Below are 5,000 nucleotides of genomic sequence, written 5' to 3'. Positions count from 1 at the left end.
ACAAAACGAACCACACGTCACCCGCACACTCTATCACCCACACACTCTATCACACACTACTCTCTGCCTGTAACAAACACAGATACAATAATTAAGCACCGGCATGGACCAACGTCCGGTGCATCCTATCCGCCACAGTACACCAACCAGACTATGATAACCAGGCCAGGAGGTCCAATCATAAAACAGAATATCCCACTCGTCCGACAACCACAATTGCTCAGATAAGCCACCAACACCCACACATGTCCTACACAGGGGTGCACCCAACATCACCACACTGCCTCGTCTTACAGCACAAACACACTGGCAGGAATGAAACACACAGGTCTGCCGCAACCACAGACACGGCTCGCCCCCCCCTCTCACTGGCGGAAAGCGCATCCCGACGTGACATAACTCCTTTGACACACTGACGCTGCCTCGGGCATCCACGTCCTACGGTCGATATCAACGAACCTCACCCCCCCCCCCCCCCCACAACACGCCATCCCATACCACATTGTGTACCGTACCCAAACCTAACGTGTACTGTACTACAACGCAATGTGTACCATAACACAACCCAGTTTGTACCTTAACCTAACCTATGTCACCTTAACCTAACCTATGTCACCTTAACCTAACCTATGTCACCTTAACCTAACCTATGTCACCTTAACCTAACCTATGTCACCTTAACCTAACCTATGTCACCTTAACCTAACCTATGTCACCTTAACCTAACCTATGTCACCTTAACCTAACCTATGTCACCTTAACCTAACCTATGTCACCTTAACCTAACCTATGTCACCTTAACCTAACCTGTGTTGCACCTTAACCTACCTCAATTTGCACCGCAATGTAACTCAATTTGCACCGCAATGTAACTCAATTTGCACCGCAATGTAACTCAATTTGCACCGCAATGTAACTCAATTTGCACCGCAATGTAACTCAATTTGCACCGCAATGTAACTCAATTTGCACCGCAATGTAACTCAATTTGCACCGCAATGTAACTCAATTTGCACCGCAATGTAACGCAATTTGCACCGCAATGTAACGCAATTTGCACCGCAATGTAACGCAATTTGCACCACAATGTAACGCAATTTGCACCGCAATGTAACGCAATTGTACCGCAATCTACCCCCATGTTGTGCCTTAACCTAACCCACGTTGTGCCTTAACCTAACCCACGTTGTGCTTAACCTAACCCACGTTGTGCCTTAACCTAACCCACGTTGTGGCTTAACCTAACCCACGTTGTGGCTTAACCTAACCCACGTTGTGGCTTAACCTAACCCACGTTGTGGCTTAACCTAACCCACGTTGTGGCTTAACCTAACCCACGTTGTGGCTTAACCTAACCCACGTTGTGGCTTAACCTAACCCACGTTGTGGCTTAACCTAACCCACGTTGTGGCTTAACCTAACCCACGTTGTGGCTTAACCTAACCCACGTTGTGGCTTAACCTAACCCACGTTGTGGCTTAACCTAACCCACGTTGTGGCTTAACCTAACCCACGTTGTGGCTTAACCTAACCCACGTTGTGGCTTAACCTAACCCACGTTGTGGCTTAACCTAACCCACGTTGTGGCTTAACCTAACCCACGTTGTGGCTTAACCTAACCCACGTTGTGGCTTAACCTAACCCACGTTGTGGCTTAACCTAACCCACGTTGTGGCTTAACCTAACCCACGTTGTGCCTTAACCTAACCCACGTTGTGCCTTAACCTAACCCACGTTGTGCCTTAACCTAACCCACGTTGTGCCTTAACCTAACCCACGTTGTGCCTTAACCTAACCCACGTTGTGGCTTAACCTAACCCACGTTGTGGCTTAACCTAACCCACGTTGTGCCTTAACCTAACCCACGTTGTGCCTTAACCTAACCCACGTTGTGCCTTAACCTAACCCACGTTGTGCCTTAACCTAACCCACGTTGTGCCTTACCCTGCTCTGTAATTGGCATATGACACGTTACATTAATGTATTGTTGTCCAACCGCAACCGGCTCAGAATGTTGTGTACACAGCTATGTGTCATCTCCCCATAACAGCTGCATTGCAGTGTGGTACGCCATAGAGACGTGTGGGAGTAATGGACGCAGTGGATGGCGATCAGCATGAGCCGTCTGTTCATGTAGTGGCGCGTGTATGCAGACGTAGTAGTCTCTTCTCACACAATGTGATAGCACGGTGCCCCGCGTTCCACATCTGCGACATGCTACAGAGGCCGGTTGACAGTTGGTCGCGCAATGGAGATCGCATATGTACGGGGGCACCTTCCACGTGCCCTCTAGTCGGGCACATTTTGTTGCGTGGATGTGAGCGAATGTAGTGTGTCTTGACACCTGACAGGCAGGCATGCAATAATAGTTGACTTTGCAAACGGGGATGGACGTGTACGTTTACTGGTGACGTTACGCAAATGAACAACTGGTAACCCGTTGTGGTGCGGTTGATCTTGCTGGAGGTACATCTGTGAGGGCAACGATCGGTACAGCTACGAAGCGGTCCCCACCATACCAACGAACGTGAATGTGAATCTGGGTGTGAAGCGATACGCGGCTGTGGGTGGGTGGGACTGTCCCCGGCCGGTGAGGGGGGGCCGCCCGGCGTGCTGGCCGCGCGGTGCGTGGGCGCACGCGCTACAGCCGGCTGGTGGGGGCGCCCAGTGGCAGGCGCGCCGGCCGACGGACGCGGCAGGCGGCGCAGCTGCGCGCCGGGGCACCCTGCGCGCGGCGCCGTGCAGCCAAAGTGGGTCCTCGCGGACCCGGTGCGAAGCGCGGTGGACATCTGCAGTGTGCTGGTCCGATTGAGGACTGTGTGCGTTGAGGATGCGCCGCCGCCCGGCACTCGGCGCCGCGACGCCGTCTGCTGCTCGGTCGCCCCAGCGGTTCTCGCTGGTGGTTTGTATCGCAGTTGTGCGGACGTGTTGGCACGTGCGCTGTGCTGGGAGAGTTCGCTTCGGCACCCACGTGGGGCCTTTGCCCTTCTGTGGCGCTGGCGTTGGAGCTGCCGGTCACCGTAGGTGGCGCGTGTTGTCTCCCGCCGGCAATGCCACGACAGCACGCTCCCGGGCCTCTGTCGGCAGCGGCAAGCTCAGTTGGGAGCACGGGTGGTCGCACCTAAAGCGTCTACTCGCCTAACTCCGGGCGATTGCGCCTCTCTCGAACCCGACCAAGTACTTAGGACGGCGCTGCGCGCCGCCGGGACCTGAGAGGGTTTCGAGGTGTATTGTGCAGGGGAGCCCAGCCTCCTCCTGTTTGCAGAATAATTGAGCGGACGCTTGCGTGTTCGCGCGGGCCCCCGGGACACACTCCCGGGCGGCCGGCTGCTCAGCTCTAGTTGACGCAGCTCCCTGGTTGATCCTGCCAGTAGTCATATGCTTGTCTCAAAGATTAAGCCATGCATGTCTCAGTACAAGCCGCATTAAGGTGAAACCGCGAATGGCTCATTAAATCAGTTATGGTTCCTTAGATCGTACCCACGTTACTTGGATAACTGTGGTAATTCTAGAGCTAATACATGCAAACAGAGTCCCGACCAGAGATGGAAGGGACGCTTTTATTAGATCAAAACCAATCGGTCGGCTCGTCCGGTCCGTTTGCCTTGGTGACTCTGAATAACTTTGGGCTGATCGCACGGTCCTCGTACCGGCGACGCATCTTTCAAATGTCTGCCTTATCAACTGTCGATGGTAGGTTCTGCGCCTACCATGGTTGTAACGGGTAACGGGGAATCAGGGTTCGATTCCGGAGAGGGAGCCTGAGAAACGGCTACCACATCCAAGGAAGGCAGCAGGCGCGCAAATTACCCACTCCCGGCACGGGGAGGTAGTGACGAAAAATAACGATACGGGACTCATCCGAGGCCCCGTAATCGGAATGAGTACACTTTAAATCCTTTAACGAGTATCTATTGGAGGGCAAGTCTGGTGCCAGCAGCCGCGGTAATTCCAGCTCCAATAGCGTATATTAAAGTTGTTGCGGTTAAAAAGCTCGTAGTTGGATTTGTGTCCCACGCTGTTGGTTCACCGCCCGTCGGTGTTTAACTGGCATGTATCGTGGGACGTCCTGCCGGTGGGGCGAGCCGAAGGCGTGCGACCGCCTCGTGCGTGTTCGTGCGTCCCGAGGCGGACCCCGTTGAAATCCTACCAAGGTGCTCTTTATTGAGTGTCTGGGTGGGCCGGCACGTTTACTTTGAACAAATTAGAGTGCTTAAAGCAGGCAAGCCCGCCTGAATACTGTGTGCATGGAATAATGGAATAGGACCTCGGTTCTATTTTGTTGGTTTTCGGAACCCGAGGTAATGATTAATAGGACAGGCGGGGGCATTCGTATTGCGACGTTAGAGGTGAAATTCTTGGATCGTCGCAAGACGAACAGAAGCGAAAGCATTTGCCAAGTATGTTTTCATTAATCAAGAACGAAAGTTAGAGGTTCGAAGGCGATCAGATACCGCCCTAGTTCTAACCATAAACGATGCCAGCCAGCGATCCGCCGCAGTTCCTCCGATGACTCGGCGGGCAGCCTCCGGGAAACCAAAGCTTTTGGTTCCGGGGAAGTATGGTTGCAAAGCTGAAACTTAAAGGAATTGACGGAAGGGCACCACCAGGAGTGGAGCCTGCGGCTTAATTTGACTCAACACGGGAAACCTCACCAGGCCCGGACACCGGAAGGATTGACAGATTGATAGCTCTTTCTTGATTCGGTGGGTGGTGGTGCATGGCCGTTCTTAGTTGGTGGAGCGATTTGTCTGGTTAATTCCGATAACGAACGAGACTCTAGCCTGCTAACTAGTCGCGTGACATCCTTCGTGCTGTCAGCGATTACTTTTCTTCTTAGAGGGACAGGCGGCTTCTAGCCGCACGAGATTGAGCAATAACAGGTCTGTGATGCCCTTAGATGTTCTGGGCCGCACGCGCGCTACACTGAAGGAATCAGCGTGTCTTCCTAGGCCGAAAGGTCGGGGTAACCCGCTGAACCTCCTTCGTGCTAGGGATTG

General features: G+C 53.3%; 1 non-coding gene across 1 annotated transcript in view; it reads left to right on the top strand.

Moving 5' to 3' along the window:
* The first annotated feature begins 3,351 nt into the window (after positions 1–3,351).
* The window catches only part of LOC126113854 (small subunit ribosomal RNA), a 1,906-nt gene continuing 257 nt past the window's right edge, over positions 3,352–5,000 (top strand). The window contains exon 1 of the ribosomal RNA XR_007524935.1: positions 3,352–5,000. This exon is cut by the window's right edge and continues 257 nt beyond it. This is a non-coding gene — a ribosomal RNA (small subunit ribosomal RNA).

Source organism: Schistocerca cancellata, unplaced genomic scaffold (genome assembly GCF_023864275.1).
Source record: "Schistocerca cancellata isolate TAMUIC-IGC-003103 unplaced genomic scaffold, iqSchCanc2.1 HiC_scaffold_262, whole genome shotgun sequence".
In the NCBI taxonomy this organism is placed as follows: domain Eukaryota; kingdom Metazoa; phylum Arthropoda; class Insecta; order Orthoptera; family Acrididae; genus Schistocerca; species Schistocerca cancellata.
The sequence above is the reverse complement of the archived record's forward strand: the minus strand, read 5'-3'. Positions and strand labels throughout refer to the sequence as shown.